The 19,025-nt window shown below is 40.7% G+C and overlaps 1 long non-coding RNA gene and 1 pseudogene across 1 annotated transcript; one reads left to right on the top strand and one right to left on the bottom strand.

Moving 5' to 3' along the window:
- Nucleotides 1-809: 809 nt before the first annotated feature.
- On the bottom strand, nucleotides 810-3,193 carry LOC137240140 (uncharacterized). Its single transcript, XR_010949611.1, has 4 exons — nucleotides 1,968-3,193; nucleotides 1,669-1,869; nucleotides 1,451-1,607; nucleotides 810-1,388 (listed from the first exon to the last, which is right to left on the bottom strand). It is a non-coding gene; the product is annotated as an uncharacterized lncRNA (long non-coding RNA).
- A 3,794-nt stretch (nucleotides 3,194-6,987) lies between these two features.
- LOC137241602 (uncharacterized) lies at nucleotides 6,988-17,895 on the top strand (annotated as a pseudogene).
- The last annotated feature ends 1,130 nt before the right edge of the window (nucleotides 17,896-19,025 follow it).

The following is a 19,025-nucleotide window of genomic DNA, read 5'->3' on the forward strand; positions in this document are numbered from 1 at the left end:
TGAATTATGAATTCATCAGCAAATATTTATATTCAAAATATTTTTTTTGTTATACATCTAGTTTATAAGGTTTGGTTTAAAATAATTGATAAATTCGTTGCAATTGAATTGCTTTAAAAATCTTGCAAACTTTACGAGATTGTTGAACATTTTTTTTTAATTAGAGCATAAAAAGCTTATGCTAGGTTCAAACACACACCAAATTGGCAGTTTATACCATTTGGGCAATTTATTACGCAATTTGTCATATAATAAATTGTAATAATAAATTGCCAATTTAAAAAAATTACGTTATAAATTGTTTCAAATTGCAAATTCAACATTGTAAAGTGTGTTTATTGAGTAGATTTAAACGTCAGTTACGCATGGCTGAGCTATGTGGTTGGCTCATATAATCAACTGATTTTATTTCTTTCATTTCACTGGAGTAGGGATTGTCAAAAGAAGATGGCAACCTCAAAATGAAACCAAAACATTGAACACATTTTCTTACAACATACAAAAATTTCAAAGTCTTATGTTTTCATTCCATTCCATTCGCCTAATACCAACACGCACATTTTGACAGTCTGAACAAAGGTATGTTGTTACTGTAGAGATGAGCCAACCATCTATCAAATTACTATCGTGTAAGCTAAATTGAGTTGTATGAACACCACTCAATTTAAATCGAAATTACCTCAATTTATTTTTCTGCTTGAACATAGCATTAGAATAGTAACGTAGGAAAAAACTTAGAATCATTAGGTTCTTATATAGTTTTTAATTAAGATTATTTCAGTGTGTGTTGTTCGTTTGTTGTACAAATTCGTTATTCGTATAAGGACCATTTAGTTGATGGTGTTGGTACTTTCAGTTAAGTTCATCACAAATATTTATATTTCAAATATTTTTTTGTTATACATCTAGTTTATAAATTTTGGTTAAAAATTATTGACAAATTCGTTGCAATTAAATTGCTTTAAAAATCGTTGCAAACTTTACGCGATTGTTGAATATTTTTTAATAAAGAGAATAAAAAGCTTACAATAAGAAAAAAGTGAATATATTTAACTAAAATAACAAGTGATTTCCTCTTGGCATGTTTTGGTGCGGAAAACTATCAGAGGGATACCGCAATAAGCAAAAATTTGTGGATTCACGTATTTAGGCATGCATGTGTATAGTCTCAATATTAAATATTCATGTATATCATACAACAGTCCGATTTCCTTGATCAAACGCTGCTATCAGGAATTTTTTTTTTAGCTCAGGTATGTAGGTTTATGCTGTTGCAGAGCTGGATTTATTTGTCAGATACCGCCTTTGTCTATGCCGGTTGTGGCTCAGCGTTAAACATTTTCTCATGGTGTCTTCAAATTCGATCCTGCCTTGCAGATTGAAAACATCTAAATTAGTAGGAATGGACAATGTAAGTAATGAGATTTTAAAACAATTTAAATTGCAGTACCAAAAAGTACGCTGTTCACGAGTTTCAGTTAAGATAAAGACCGTTTGCCATGTACTCCGTACCAGATAAAACAGAACAGAACGTTGTCAGAGAAAAGTTGTCTCATTACTCCAATAATGTCTGATGATGCACCTTTCAGCATAAAGATATATGATTTCTAAATAACGAAAAACCACCAATTTAAGTTATGAAACATAATTAAAAATATTTAAAAGTACTATTGATTCTTGGTAATCATCTGAATCCAACTTTTTATCAATGTCATAAACTGAATCCAGCAATGTTAGTGGCATAACGATAGAGAGCTCGGTGTGAGTATCATTTTCCGTCTCTCCGCTGATATGGCATACTATTTTGTGCGTTTTCTTTGAATCACGCATGACTTTATGTTGAGCCATGACTTCTGCCAATTCTGGAAGCTGAAATGATAGCATAAATAATAATTAATGAGATTCAAGGTATTGCGGCTATAATTACTAGGGTTTCACAAATAACAGTTCAATACTTCACTATGCACCTTTTCTTCGATCTTAGACAATCTAGATTCCAGGTCGATATGCTTCTGTAATATTGTTTGTAGTATCGCCATTATATTTTCGTTCGTTATAGGGAATGTTCCTTCGTTGGTTATGGATGTAGCCGCATTACTCAAAACGGTACTCGTTGTATTTAAGGTGGAGGGAAAGGACGCGCTGTGTTGTGCTACATCGACGAAGTCGGCGTTTGTTGAATTGGAATTGGAGGGAGGTACATCAATCAACTGGTTATGTGTTTGGCTGGTACTAGAGCTGCATGAATTATTGAAATTGTTTTTTATAGCTTTTGAGCTAGATGGAAAGGGTTCGCTGTGTAGTGCTACATCGACCAAATGGGCATTTGTTGCATTGGATCCCTTTGACAAGTAAAAATTTCGGAATTTTGGCTTGTATGGTTCGCTGGTTGTGGCGCTAGACGGATTACGGAGATTGGCGTTTGTTCGGCCGGGGTGCGTGTGCTCCTGGAGGTAGGTGGGCGCACCGGGGTCGATCTCAGTGGGAATAAGCGGGTTGGAATAAAATAAGAGAATACGAAATTTCTCGTTATAATAGATATGATTTATTGGGTAAATGTAAAAATAGCAAAGGTTACAATATTACCTGAATAAACGCAAACAATTACGGCAGAGAACGCTGGCGGCAGATGTGAGCTGTACGGCTGTTGAAATCCAAGAGGCCGGTTGTATAGCAAGCTACAACCGTTGACTCGCAAAATCCTCCGGTGTGGGTGGTTACAAATTAATTCGAGTATCGAGTATCGATTCGCAGAGTTGCATTGGGGGGATCGCAAACAGATGCGGAAAAGTTAGGCATTCTGCCTAAACATGCCGGGCCCCCTTGCGATACGCAACATCGTTTTCCGCCAATGACCTCCGCTGAAACGAGAAAAATGAATATAAGACTTCACACTAAACGTAATCTAAATGAGTTCGTCTGCGACGCAAAATGGGCGGGAGTCCTTTCCGACTTGCTTAGCATGCCACCTGAGCTAAGATGAAAAAATTAGCGGTTATGAACAGTTATAAGTGAATACTTCTTGCCATTGAATTATACATAAATATAGAAATTCAGAACGTAATATGTGTATAGTCGATGGCCAGTAAGGCTGGACGAAGAGGCCGAGGTCTCCGTTCCAGAATGGCACCATGTTTTGTTATTCTTTGGTTTTTGTTGTTCCGGATGAAGAGGCCGAGGTCTCCGTTCCAGATTTGTGTTTTTTTTTTTTTTAGTTGGACGACGAGGCAGAGGTCTCCATTCCAGACTCGAGGTTTTGAGGTTTTTCTGGGCTGGACTAAGAGGCCGACGTCTCCGTTCCAGCGTCTAACGTATCGTGTCGCTCTCGGGCGACTGCCTTTTTTTTGTTTTAGGACGTGTGGCATCTTATTGAGGTGCCAGGGCGAGTGGCCGTGAGGTTGGTTGGGTGCTGCGCGTTTTCGCTACAGTGCATATATTTTGTAAATGATGTATTATATTATCAGTTGGTGCTGTCGGAATGGCCGTGATTTCGAGCAGCTGATGCATAGTTACCAAAACCAGTAAGATTGCGGTGTGTGGGAGGTTGGAACGGACGTGGTTCCAAGCCACCCGCGCAAAATTACCTGTTTTGGTGATAAGCGTGGGAGGTTGGAACGGACGTGATTCCAAGCCACCCACCCAAATCATGGCGTATTTAAGTTAGTAGATATTTATCATTGCGTGGAGCGATTCACCCCTATCACCGTCTTTGCGGTGCTTGGAAGCCAAAAATTTTCTCCTCCGAGAAGCGTGAGAAGCCAACCAAATGAAGCATTTAATTGTATGCGAAAGCTCATGACGAATAGCGAAAATCGTAACCAAATTCCAAAATCTACCAACTGCATGTGCTGATATGAAAATCTACCAACTGCATGCTTATATGATGTGCGATGAATGTAAAGAGGCCCTTATTCGCTGCCTTGGAACACTCTTTGGGTTGATTTGGGCCATGTTATGTGAGAAACCCAAATTGTGGGGTGTTTGTTGATTTCAACACAACCCTGGCGGGAATAGCCTATACTATCGGGTGTGGCAGTTTGTAGAGCTATCAGCTGATAACTCTTCAACTCATTGGAGTGAGGCAGCTGTGCGGTGCTGCCAATTTGGCAGCGTAACGACACATAATGGTCATGTCGCGAAAGTGTTTGAGGACATTCACGTTTGAGTTCTGACGCGACCTGCATTCTGATGTGTTTCATTTTTTTTCATAAAGTTCATTTGGTTGAATTATGATTTCATAAAAGTTTCTGAACTTTCATTTGGTTATTTTTATTAATCTTGAAAATTTTATCATAATCTCCAATTAGCTTTTCCGCAGTTAAGTTTAGGCTAATAAAACTTCGAAAGTTATTTCTTCGTAGTTTAAGAGACAGTCTTAAGCTAAGTTGGAGTTTAGAAGAAGGCTTCACTATGGAAAGTTAGTTACGGGTTTTTTTTTCTCATATTTTGTTGTGTGAAATTCAGCTTGTCGTCGACCGCTGTTCATGTGATCAGCGCTTTTAGTTTTGCTCATTTGCTGCGGTTTGTCTGGCAGCATTGTATTTTAGTGTTGTTATGCTCGCTGAGTCTGTGCACATACCGGCATTTGTAGCGTGACACGCGAATTTGCAAGTTTTATCCGAGAAAAAAAATTTGAGTATACGGATTGTGGCCCTTTTTTTGGTTATGGGATCATTTTCCATAATATAATGATACCACTTTCTTCCCTTTTCGTTTCAGGGCATCGTTCGAACTTCGTCCCAATCTGCGCGTTACATTCTTGAATGTGCCGCGGAACTATAATCGCATCATATTGAAGGTGCGGTATTATGACGAGGGACCCTCGTGGTACACCCGTTTTTATCGGGGTTATGAGGGGGTCCTTTGGGTGCGCGCCGACTCCGCGGGCGGCCAGGAATTTGTGTGCCGAGTGCGTGGGCACACGCTCAGCTGCTTTACAACATTGAAGGCCCACCTCAATCTCCACATGGGTTTCGCACCCTATAAGTGCAGCTGCGGGAAGCGATACCCCTCGTCTTCCTCGCTGGGGTTGCATCGCCAGCGAAAGCATAGCTCGCAGTAAGCGGGATTACGTCGGTCTCTGCCTTGTCGGGGTGTAAATATATTTTTGAACAAATAAATTGTAATTTTTGGCCGGTGAATGGACAAAGTTTTTCTTTTTTTTTTCTCTGGTTGTTTGTTTTGTCTTTGTGTCCCGAACCATAGTGGTTGGTAGGGTGTGTCGGGCACCTACCTAGCTCGCGTAGGACTTGTTTGGGTTCCAGGCTAAAAGGACTGACGAAACTTTGTCGGAACTTCAAAAAAACATAAAAACAATTTCTATCCTGAAAGCGAGACCACTGTTCCCCAAAGCTTAGGGAGTTTGACATGTTTTTGTTTTTTTTTCACTAACCTTTAACAAAAAAAACAATGAAAATAAAAATCGAAAATTATTTCGGTCTAGAGTGGTTCACTTTTTTTTGTCACGAGAAAGCTGATTCTGATTATGTTTTTATGCACCATATTGTCAAAGTAAAACAAAATTTTCCATTTGGCGAAACAAAAGTACAGTTGTTCGGGTACTAACACTCGAGTTTGCTGGATCCCGCGGATCCGATTTGTGATCCCATGGGGTCGCGCGCGATGTGTTTACGGCGTAAGAAAAGACAAAAGCAAATGTCATCGAGAGGCAACCTTGATTCGTTCATTCAAAAATGTCATTCATTCATGGAAAGGAGTATACAGACATTTTTGAATGAATTTTCTTTATGAAGAAAAAATGTGCTGGGTAAGTATACTAGTATCGTTCCCTTTTGATACTTTAATAAATTTTACTAATTTTTTATTCTTTTATTTCATTTCAGGTATTCTTTTATTTCAGGTACACAGCTACAAATTGGGTGGTTCGCTGGCACAATGCAAGCGATTGCGTGGGTTAAACGTCAAAGTAAATAAAAATTCATCAGAAGAAATTTTATTTCGGTGAATTTTCTTCATTTTTTAATGGATTTTGTGGCAAATTTTAAAGGAAAAAACAAATAAATTTTAATTATTTTCTGTAAACTAAAAAAGAGTTGCAAAAATTTCGCCACAAAAAAGAAAAAACCAAATAGCCTTTGCGGCGTTGTTTCAGAAAGAACGTCGGAGCAAAAGCTTATGTTTATTCGGGGAATTTCAAAATTTCAAGCAACAGAGGCATCTTTTGTACGTTGTGTGAATAGAACTCATTGCTGTGCGCCTCTGCGAAAGGCAAAAAACAATATCCAAACGGTCCGAACACATTTTGCGACAGAGCGTAAACCCACGTTGCTCAACCCTCTTACGACCTGGATATTTGAGACGGCATTCTTTAGTTATGGTAAACACATTTTGCGACAGAGCGTAAACCCACGTTGCTCAACCCTCTTACGACCTCGATATTTGAGACGGCATTCTTTAGTTATGGTAAACACAGAGTCAGCAGTGACATATCGGGACCTCCCAGACAAGTCGGAAAGCGACAAAAAACATTACAAAACTTTATTATTAAGTAATGGAATACGAGTGTTACTCATTTCGAACCCAACACCTGTTCCACATTGCGGATTAACCTCTTCATCATCATCATCCTCTTACGACTCTGCCGGCGATTCAGTTGCTGAAGAAAGTATTAGCACTAGTAGCGAAGAAGAGGAATCGATGAGCACTTCCACAACGGGCAATGGTGGAAGCGATTCGGATTTAGAGTCTGAAGAAGGTGACGAAAAACTGGCAGCATGTGCATTATTATCTTCGGTGGTAGCGTTCCGTCGCGGTAGTGTAGTACATTATTGAATGAGTTCGCATCTTCACGTATGGTGTGTACCAATATCTAATTCACTAAAGTTCGCACCGCGATTTTTCCACGAAGAACGTTTAACTGCAATTGGATAATTACTTCTACCCATCAAAAGCATACGTATAATGCGTTCGTTTCCTTTAATAAGAAATACGCCACCCCAGTCTGTGTCATGTTCACCATGTTTAACCATGTCCTCAGGCTTTAGTTTGCCAAGATTGCATGCATTGGATGTGAGCATAAGTGGCACTTCACCAAGATCCGCTTCTATTGGCGCTTTCTCAAACACACTAACAGTCCAGGCAATGCGTGGACTGCACACACCCATATATGAGGTATGCAGCTGTCTTGATTCAGTTGGTTATGTCAGGCGTTGTTTTACGTCTATTACAGCCATAGGCACTTTCGGTCATGCGATTTGTATATTATCTATGCGTATTTGTATATGCTCGCCAGCTGGTGTTTTGAATTCGATTGGCGTCATATATGTTGCACAATTCGCTAAACCATCGGTAAGCATTTCGTTGAAAGAATCCAAGTAAGGAGCTCCAAGATTTTCCAAACGCTCGTTCAGTTCTTTAGTAAACTGTCTAAACTCGGGACGTTGGAAATTTCTTCATTTTTGCTAGTATTTTCTTTCCAAACAAATCCAGGTGACCAAAACAACAGATTGTGATGTACCTGAGGATGTATATTGACCGTAAATTTTATTATTTGCTTGTTGCTATCCGCTACCATATTCGTCTATTAAATTTGAATTATTTATGCATTATTTTAGTGCTTTCTGATCAATTAATCGATGGTAGTCATCGAATCCGTCAGTTAACAATGGACTATAACATATTGAGGGTGATATCGGTTGCAAACAAGTGGACACTGAGTCCGTTCGAATGCCTCGTTTACGGGTACGTGTTTTGTACAATTAATGTGACATGCATTACTTTAAACTCATCAGAACCGCCTGCCGTTATAGCCAGAGGACTCCAGCAGAGGGTACAGAGACAAAATGTGCAAACAGCGCACCAAGAGAGTACTTCATAATAAAATATCACTTACGAGAATGTGATGTCCCAGCTGGCAGCCGAAGCATGGATGCAACCATTCCTCATGAGGCAACGATTCGTGCAGCACAGGCAGGACATGGGAATAGTAGGTTTAAGGTACATCAACTTTTATATTTATTAATACGTTTAGTTAGATTATGTATCGATTTTCAAAACTATCTATATATGTACATCAATAATTTAAATGAGTCCCTGCGAAATTAGTAAATAATTTTCGAATTTGTGACTGACACGTTTCAAAATGCTGAAGACTACGAAACATATATATGTATGTAATACTACTATATTGAAATTAGTTGACGAGCTGACAAGCAATTTTTATGAACAGTTAAAATCTTAGGGGAATACCTGTTGAGAAGTCGAGATAGAGTGCAGGAAAGTGAGTTGCAAGCATTGTGCTATCTTGAGGTGGCTAATAGTGAATTCCTATTTTATCCTTGATGATCTATGTAAGCGATTTTGTAAGCGATTTTTGAATATGGAAGGTAGATAGTCTTGAGGTTAAATGAATATTTTTCATCAATTTTGCAGAAGTTAGTGTGAGATATACACACTAGGGTGATAGCCCATCATTCCGTTGCAAATACCCTGAGCCAGATTATTGCATGTAAATGCAACGACGAGTTGACCCAGATAAATCCAGGTGGAAGTCGGGTTCAATTTACGACTAGATACTTTATTGATAAGAGTCCTTTAAGTGCACACTTCGCATAATTTCTTTTCACGGATTAATAAAGAAGAATGAATTTAAAAATAAACTGACCCAAGTCGAACATGTTCCAAGTTGACCTCAGGTGGTGAAAAGGAAGTTCCCCGAAAAGGTTGCAAACTTTATTTATTTATATCCTTTTTTTAATATTTATCCCGAATTACTGAGAGAATAAGCGAACTCAGCGATGCAAAATCGTTTAGTAGGCTCCAGGGTTTTAAATCACTCTTCTGAACTGATTCTGAGATCATACTTAAGTTGAAAATATATGTACTTATGAGAAGGGTATGAAAAATCATTTTTATTTGCTTAACGATAAAATAGCGTCTGGAATGCTAAGTTTGTCACTTCTCACTTCATACCCCAAGTCTCCCGATTTGACAAAGCTAGCGGCTGGACAAAGGCGGTAACATATATTAGGGGTTGATTCAAAGATGAATGCCACAAGCATTAAATGATTTTAATGCTTAAATATGCGACTGATGCATATGCCAATAGCGTCTTCAGTAGAATGCTGTAAAATCGTCGCTATCATGGAAACCAAGATTTAAAGTTTTGTGTTTTGCTGATGCAGCTACTGGTAAAAGTTCATAACGGGGAATGTCTTCACAAGATGAAAAAACTAAAATCTGCTCAACAAGATAAGATGAAACGCTTCCTATCGCTGACTCAGAAGAAAGCAAGGAATTACTTTCTGGTATTTTAGTGGGGAAGGGGAATTTTGTTGCGGTTGAACTTGTGTACCTATAAGTAGTTGTGTGCTAATAAGTAGCTACAAAAAATAGTTTAACTAACTAAATAAGTTGTTTGGAAATATGTATGTCGATTGATTCAGCGGTATTCTGTGGCAGATCGGATCGCCGTTCTGTGGTTGGCTTTTGCTGGTGTCCTCGCTCTGGGTGAGCGAGTGAATTGTGTTGATTTAAAATTGGGAATAAAAATAGGCCGAGGGCCTATATGTTCTTTGGCAGATATCGCATCTGAGTTAGCTTATTGGTTGGCCTCGTTTCGGGTGAACGAGAGCTGGGTTTTGGAGTGCCTTAGGGGGGGGGGGGGGGCGGTTTCGGGGGGAAGGTCGAATTTGGAAAAGAGGGAAAAGAACGGAGGGATTGTTATGCGGAGCTCTTGGTCTTCTCGCAATCCATCTCCTCCGTTGGGAGTTTGACCAAAGGTCGTCTGACTTGACCCTTCTCGGTTATGAGATCGACTACGCGAACTCGGTTATCTTCGCCGGGGCGTACCTTGATGACTCGACCTAACCTCCATTCGTTGGGAGATAAGTTGTCCTCTTTGAAGACAGCGAGATCTCCGACTTTTATATTTTACCTGGGATGCTTCCACTTCACTCGTTTTTGAAGTTCGGATAGATATTCGGTTTTCCATCGCTTGCAGAAAGTGTGATGGAGGGCTTTGAGTTTCTGCCACCGATTGATCATCGAGGCAGGGCTCTCACTAGCTTCCGGCTCTGGCGGAGCCAGTAGATGGCTGCCAGTGAGGAAATGGCCTGGGGTAAGTGGCTCTATGTCCGTTGGGTCATTGGATGCCGGGCTGAGCGGCCGCGAGTTCAGGCATGCCTCGATGCGGCACAAGAGTGTATGGAATTCCTCGAAGGTGAATTTGTATGGTGAGGCTATCTTTTTGAAGTGGCTTTTGAAGCTTTTCACTCCAGCCTCTCACAGCACTCCCATGTGGGGCGCGCCCGCAGGGATGAAATGCCACGTGAGTGACTGGTGGTTGTATTTTGAGACAGCGTTCTCTCGCGTTTGTGAGATGAAAGTCTTGAATTCTGATCGTAAGGATCGTGACGCTCCCACAAAGTTCGTACCATTGTCGGAGTGCATATTTTCCGGGCATCCGCGCCTAGATATGAAACGGGCGAATGCCGCAAGAAATGATGGTGGGCTGAGGTCAGTAGTGGCCTCCAGATGAATTGCTCGTGTGGAAAAACACACGAAAAGGCAAACATAGCCTTTGGATAGGCGACACCCTCTACCGCGGTAGCTTTTGATGTCGAATGGTCTGGCGAAGTCAACTCCAGTATTCGTGAATGCACGGCTGAATGTCGTGCGTTCGCGAGGGAGAATACCCATAAGTTGGGTTTGAGCACGCTTTCGGTGTATAGTGCAAACTTTGCAATTATGAATGGTTGCCTTAATCATGGTTTTGATGTTAGGTATCCAGTATTGGGTGCGTATCAGACGAAACATGAGTTGGTTTTCCCCATGCAGACTTTGTTGATGAAACATTAGGACTGTCAGACGGAATAACCGGCAGTTGTATGGGAGGGAGATTGGGTGGCGTTCATTAAAAGCTAAGTCCTTTGACGCCCCGAGTCGCCCTCCTACCCGAATGATGCCATGTTGGTCTAGGTAGGGATTAAGTGAGAGTATTGCACTTTTCCCTGCAATTGGTTTTCCGGCCTTTAGATCATTATATTCGGAACTATAATGTTGTTTCTGATAGATTTTAATTAAAAGTCGTGTAGTGGCCTTAACTTCATCAGGGAAGATTAAGTGCGACATTACATGGAATGAATTTTTTGTTTCGGGGTGAGTTCTTCGGTAGAACCTCATAACGTATGAGAGCACCCGTAAAGCCCTAGGTAGGTCTGAAAAGCGTTGGAGAACATCAGTAGTGTTTACTGTTGTTGCTGCGCAGGTCTTCGCCCTTTTTTCCTCTACGGAGGTGATGTAGTCACTTTCTTGTGCTGGCCATTGGAAAGTGTCTTCTTGCAGCCAAGAAGGTACCTGCCACCACAACGAATTGTTGACCAATTCAGATGCCGGTAATCCTCTGCTACCTAAATCTGCTGGGTTAGACTCTGAGTTCACGTGCAACCAGTCCTTATTTCCGACCATGTCGATGATCTTGGTGATCCGATGTGCGACGAAGGTTGACCAGGAACAAGGCGGTTTCCTTTTCCATGCGAGGACGATCGTTGAATCCGTCCACAGGTGAACTCTCACTGGTCCCAATTTAAGGTTCCTAAAAAATGGATCGGTGATTTCCGCTAACAGCACGGCTCCACAAAGTTCCAATCGTGGAAGAGACAGGGTTTTCACCGGGGCTACTCGGGTCTTTGCTAGCAGCAGGTTTGTCCAGATGTCGTTATCCGTTTTCACGCGCATGTAAACGGCTGCTACGTAAGCCTTCTCGGATGCGTCACAAAATCCATGGATCTCGATGTCGGTTCCTGGAGAAAAGTTTACCCATCTAGGTATCCTTATTTTATCGATCTCATGGTATTGGTCGGTGAAGGTTTTCCATCGTTCTAGCGTACTGGTAGATACTGGTTCGTCCCACGCGGTGCCTTCTAACCACATACTCTGCATGAGTATTTTTGCCACAATGACCATTGGTGCCAGCCATCCCAAGGGATCGAAAAGTTTGGCGATTGCTGATAGTATCGCTCTCTTCGTAATGTTTTCCGGGTTGTCCAGCGGCCCTGCTTTAAAATAAAATAAATCTGAGTGGGCATTCCATCGAATACCTAATGCTTTCACTGAACTGGTATCTTCGAATGCCAGGAAGTTTTCACTGAGGAGGTCTGCTTTGGGGATGTCCCTTAGAATGTCCTCTGAATTGGAGGTCCATTTGCGAAGTTGGAAGCCCACTGAGTGTAGGACTTGGCGAATTTCATCTCTGGCTTTAATGGTCGATATGATCGTATGTCCACCCGCTAACACGTCATCTACATACATGTATTCTCGCAGTATGCTAGCCGCTGTAGGGTGTGAATTTGAGACGTCGTCTGCTAGTTGGAGAAGCGTTCTTATCGCGAGAAATGGAGCGCAATTCACTCCGAAGGTAACCGTCTTTAATTCGTAGAGACTAATAGGGTCATTCGGGGAAGTGCGATATACAATGCGTTGAAATTTGGTGTGATTTTCGTTCACCCAAATTTGACGATACATCTTTTCGATGTCGCTATTGAAGACAAAACGGTATAGTCTCCATCGTAATATAAGGATGGGTAGATCGGCTTGTAGAACTGGGCCTGGGAGGAGAATATCTTTTAAGCTATTACCGTTGGCCACAGGGCTCGAGGCGTTAAATACTACGCGTACCTTGGTGGTTGTACTTTCTGCTTTTACAACGGCGTGGTGGGGCAGGAAGTAATGATCCGAATCGTCGGATGGGATATTCTTTTTCAATTTTCTCACATGTCCGAGTGTTTCATATTCTGACAACACTCGAACATATTCTTTACCTAAATCTGGGTTTTTTTTAGCTGCCCCTCATTGTGGAAGAATTGAGAGCATGCTCGTTTCAGGGACGGTCCTAAATTAATGTTATTAGGGTAATCCTGCCTGAATGGTAGTACGGTGTATCTTCCATCTTCATCACGTTTCGTTGTTCCTGTAAATAATTTTTCGCAATACCTCTCCTCTTCATTTGATATTTTATTTTTGGGTACATTTTCTACCTCCCAGAAAGCTTTGAGTTGGTTGTCTAACGCAACCTCGTTGTAGAAAGACATAATGCTCTTCGTTGGATTCGGTGATTCGATACGACCGGTTAGTATCCAACCGAACACTGTCTCTTGGGCTAAGAGTGTGTTTAGCACATTCTTTTTTATACCGTTCATTATAATTTGGGGATATATGTCTCCGCCAAGTATGAGGTCTACGTCTTCGTTGACGTAGAACCTCTTGTCTGCCAAAACCAAGTCTGGGAATGCCTGCATAGTCATTGCGTTGATATGGCAGGATGGAAGATTCCCAGTGAGTTTCGCTAGAACTAGTACGGGTGTAGTCAGGCTGAAGCAGGGATCCACTGGTGAATGTAATTCGATGTTGGATGCTTCTTTCACCTGAGCTGACACCGCATTTGTGATGCCTGAAACATGGGCATGCATTTTCCTCGCTGGCAAATTGATTATGCGTTTCAGTCTTTCAGTTATAAAGGAACATTTAGACCCAGAACCAATTAATGCCTGCGCGGAGTAGTCGGTACCATTATGGTGAATGTGTACGCGAGCAGTTCCTAATAGCACACCTGTGCTGGAATTGGCATGGCAGGATTTGACATTCTGGTTCGTAGAGGAAGGTGGTTGTCCCGATTCCTGTCTTTTCCGTGCCTGTACCGAAGTTGAAGGGGTATTATCGGCATCTTTGAAAGGGTTGCGCACCGCCGGTTGCTGAAGTGTGTCCGCATGCAGGAGCGTGTGGGGACGAGAGTGGCATTTGGAACAGTTGTACGAACTGGTGCACCTCATCACTGTGTGTCCTGGGATAAACAATTCAGGCAGCCATTTGTGGATTTGACGAATTTAATCCTTTCTACCGGGTTTAAATCGCAAAAACGTGAACAGTTGCGTAATCTGTGCTCCGTAGATTTGCACATTTTGCATATTGATTTTGTTGTTTGCTTGGTTACTTTTGTTTGAAAAGAACTAATCTTTTTGTAGGGGTTTCTGTCGATTGGCGCGACGCATTTGATTTTTGCACTTTAGAAGTGGCATTCCCTGTAAAACCAAACACTGTTTCCAGTGTCTGAAAACGATTTGACAAGAATTTGTCCATATCCTCCCTCTTTGATATGTCCGGATTGTGGTCAATGCTCTGCTCCCATAGAGCCAACGTACCTTCGGGTAATTTTGTCGAGCATAAATATGTGATGATCGCATCCCAATTTGAAACATCAATCTGATGGGTTTTTAAGGATGCTAAACAATTATTTATGTCGCGCTGTAAGCTTTTGGCTGAGCTGCCGCACTCGCTATCTATCTTTTTTAGATCAAATAAAATTTGTAGTTGTGAGTTCACGAGAATCCGCTTATTCTCGTATCTCTCACATAGGTTTTTCCAGGCTGTTTCGAAGCCTTCATTTGTCAAGGAACATTTCTTGACGATGTCCTTTGCCTCACCTTGAGTTTTTTGATTGAGGTGGAACAGCTTTTCTACTGAGCTTAGGCGACTGTTGTTTTTGTGGATGGCCGTGAACAGGTCACGAAACGTTGGCCAAGATAGGTACTCGCCCTTGAATACCTCAGTATCGCAAGCTGGCAGGCGGATACTGTGTTCACGCGCACGCTCTCCTTCAGGTCGAACCTGACTATCTCTTTCCTGCTTCAATTTGGCTTGAAGTTCAGCCATGTTCGACATGCAACGCAAGAATACGGCATATGCCGCTTTATGCTTGATCTTGACCGCTGCAATTTTCTTTGCGTCGAGCGTGTCAGAGCCAAGCAACTCCTCTAGGGCGTTCTCTGCTTTTTCTCACTTAGCTTGCACCTCTTTTTACTGTATTGCAAGAGTGTGTACTGTGTGCAGAGCCGCATTGATATCATTAAAATCGGCCTGGAATTCGATTATTCGATCGGCCAATCTAATGTAAGAATCCATGTTCATGGTTGAAAGGTGGAGAGCAAATTAACCAAGCGATATAACTTTGAAAAGCTGAGCGAATCACCCAACCAACAACTATTAACATTACGCAAAATTGATTTTATTACTCTTAATTTCTTTATTTTTGTCTGGCTTTGCAGATTATTTGTGCCGTAAATCAGGGAGCAGGGGGAATCAGCACCAATGTGTATTGTGCGAAGTAAAGGGGGGCCACTCGCCACTTCAACCTTCAATTTTATTATAAAATAAGTGCGCGCATTCATATAAACTCGACGAAAAGTGTGAAACCGTGAAATCAATCTTATGCAACAAAGAACAAAACTGTGTAACAAGATTAATTAGAGAAATTAGTGAAAATAATAGTGACGCAAAAGAAATTGAATTTTGCCGCAGTCGAATGGCGTGAATTTTTTTTCTGAAAGTGAGGTTATGTGCACCTCTTCCCTGTGCTGTGTCTGGAGAGCCTTACCGCTGGTGGGGGGACAGACCAGATAGTCACAAGGAATCTTAAACGACGTTAATGCAACGCGTTTGCACTTATTTTCTTTTTGGCACTACACAGTTTTTTCACACTTTTCGCGGTTAATTACAATCACGTATGGCACTTTGAATTGATTTTTCGCACTTTTTATTTATTCTTTTAACCAAAAAAATGTGGCAAGAAATATTGCACTTACTGTGAACTTTTTGGTGATTTGTATGGTGCTGATGTGGCAAGATGACTTGATGTGTTGCAGTGGCTTTAGCTGGCTGTCGCTTGCTCGGTGTTTTGCACGCTGGTTTTAAATAATAGACTTTTTGACCTTTTTGTGGTATCGCTGCTGATTGTGGCAAAAACTCTCCGGATAACTTTTTAAGTGAGGAATTCTCAAATTTCGGTGCGGTCAGCTATGATCTTATGTTGTGATGTGGACTGTATATAGGCGCTTTAATTCCTTTCTCGGGGAGAAGGACCCAATGTTCGGCCGGGGTGCGTGTGCTCTTGGAAGTAGGTGGGCGCACCGGGGTCGATCTCAGTGGGAATAAGCGGGTTGGAATAAAATAAGAGAATACGAGATTTCTCGTTATAATAGATATGATTTATTGGGTAAATGTAAAAATAGCAAAGGTTACAATATTACCTGAATAAACGCAAACAATTACGGCAGAGATCGCTGGCGGCAGATGTGAGCTGTACGGCTGTTGAAATCCAAGAGGCCGGTTGTATAGCAAGCTACAACCGTTGACCCGCAAAATCCTCAGTTTTGGAGGGGAAAGGCACCCACACATCAACCCCGACATGCATATGCATGAGTGCTGACAAAAAGCACACATACACGTGCATGTACATGCATGCACATGCATGTGGCGGTGATGGTGTGGGTGGTTACAAATTAATTCGAGTATCGAGTATCGATTCGCAGAGTTGCATTGGGGGGATCGCAGACAGATGCGGAAAAGTTAGGCATCCTGCCTAAACAGCGTTCAAATTGGCTCACTGATTTTTGCGGAGAGTATAAATGTTAACCTTGTTATATATCTATTACAGGATATATATTCTGTCACACAAGTCTCATTAAATTGAAATCTAAATATGAAGAATGTTTTTATTCAATTCTTATTCGCTGAGGCCAACTTAAGTTTTTAGTATATTTGCCAAATTAGCGGAGTTGTCACCACAATGCATAAATCATTTTTGCAAGACACCTCCGCACCCCCTTCTATATGTTCGTCCATGGAAGTGTCAATGGATCGTATGAACAACTCCTTAATCACATCAGCTGACTTCAGTAACATCAATTTTTTACAATCAACTCAATGCCTCGATTTTAATGAGCCAGTGCTAAATGGTGGTGGCATTTCCAATTTAGCAAATAGCGCTACAAGTGATGGTTACGCATTAAGCGATATGATACGTGATAGAAAAGCTCTAGAATCCTTAACCTTATCAGGTGATGGAACGCTTACAAGAGATTTACAAATTGGTCAAATTGATGATATATCTCTTGCTTTGAGTAAGACTGCATCTGGTTATAATACTATGGATAATTCTACAGAGAGCATGCAAGATGAGCAAATGCAACAACGTAACGCCACAACAACAACGATGAGAATACAACAACAGTGACTGGTTTGCCGGAAATCAAGTGCAACATAATGCATCCTACAATGTTGCTTAGCGATGATCAGCGATACCACATTCGAACTAGTTGAAAGAAGTTTATGTGAAAGCAGCGATAATGGCATTGATGTCGCAGCTGCTACATCATTGGCAAAATCTGGCAATGAGATATTCAAAAAACCCTGGTCTATGGATGAAACTGTATGTCTTCCAACAGCAAAAGCAAATGAAACATTTGAATTCAAACAATTAACACCCGATACACATCTAGAAACAGAAACACGTTGTAAAACGCCTGAAAACATACATGAAAGTAAAGGCGGTACACACAAATTATACGAATCAACACCACATGTTGCTGGAATCAGCAATGGTGCACAGCAACACACACCAACTACATCAAAATTAGCCGGCGATGATTAGGCGAATTTTTCGCCAATCGTGTGTGCAGTTGAACAATTGAACGCCACACGCGTGTTAAATGACACATTCAATCAAAATTTGGGCGAAAAGAAAGTGAATATTTAAACATTTTCTGGCAGTCTACCACGCCTTGAAAGCATTGAACAAATGCTGGATGATATTGAAAATCCCACTGAGACATATGAAAAAGTTTGCGCGAAAATGCAAGAGCTCCAGTTGGAACAACAAAATGCAGATGCCTTACAAATGTTTTAGACTTGGCATGTGCAGAGGAAGAACTATTGGCTAGTAATAATGATTACGAATTTGAGGATATGCTTGAGGAATTTAGTAAAGTGGATGTGAATGATGAACATGTAAAAATGAAGAAACCTTTGGAGACAATAAAACGGCGTTATATATTATATATTATGTATATTTCATGCTATTGTACTCACTTGCTTTCAAATTAGTTAACGATGGTGTAATTCCAAATTCCCAAAGCAATTCGAGCAATTCGATGTCGACGTCGCTGCCAATGGCAACTGCGAATTCCTACGCTTATCGGCCCAACCCCCCAAACAAATAACTGTTCGTTTTTGGTGCAGAACTTGTGTGTTAATATACATAGCTTTCTTAATTTTACTTTAATTAAATGTATACAATTTTCAGTCGGCACTAATACACTGATATTTTCTATTATTTTTTTCTCAATAATATCACAATTATAATTTTTTCAATATTTCCGCTGATTATTTGCTACTCGTTAATGTACGTACGCACGTACAATAACAAAATTTTCACTGCTAATTAACTTATTTTTAGTATTTCGTTGTTAAAACAATATTATTAAACGTTTTTAAATTAATTTGCAATGTTAATTTTGTTCGCAAATTTCAAATTTGTTTAAAGGCACGTACACAATTTTATGAACTTTCCAAATAATTTTCACTTCTGTCACATGTTCCACATATACATACAATGTAAGAAAAGTCAAGCTATATATGAATTTCAGTAGGCCATCTCATTTTTTCATACTAATCAAATAAATACAATAAAATTTTTTGTGGAACAAGGTGGAATTTTTTGTTGTTGGCCGCCATTTTCGGTCACTAGAATTTTGCTGGAGTCTTGTAGGGGTGTTTATATGTCAGAGGATTATGGCCTGAACGCAAGCGTATATAGCTGATTGATTGCTTTCTCGGTGTTTTAGTTGGAAAGATGGGACGATAGCGCATGGGGTTGATTGAATTGTAGCTGTGTGAATAGCTTGTCCATAGGACGTTTGCGGATCTAACATGAATATAAGGTACTGTATTATTGACGTCTGCTTTACTTGAGGCGTCGATTAATTTAAGTGGTGATACTGCTGCTAGTTTAACAGCGTTATCAGCTAGGGTGCTGCCGGTAATTCTTTTGGTGGTTACAGATTAGTAGATTGCTAATTTTGCTTATTGCTGGATTGCTGTGGTTGATGTTTAGAACTGCTTGAAGTCAGATAGTTGGTCTGAGCAAATCATATAGTTTGTATTTCATACATTTGTTGTAGACAGGCCTTAAGGATAGCTATTGCTTTCACTGTACTGCCTCGCCTCTGCTGATC

Source organism: Eurosta solidaginis, chromosome 2 (genome assembly GCF_040869045.1).
Source record: "Eurosta solidaginis isolate ZX-2024a chromosome 2, ASM4086904v1, whole genome shotgun sequence".
NCBI classification, from domain to species: Eukaryota; Metazoa; Arthropoda; class Insecta; order Diptera; family Tephritidae; genus Eurosta; species Eurosta solidaginis.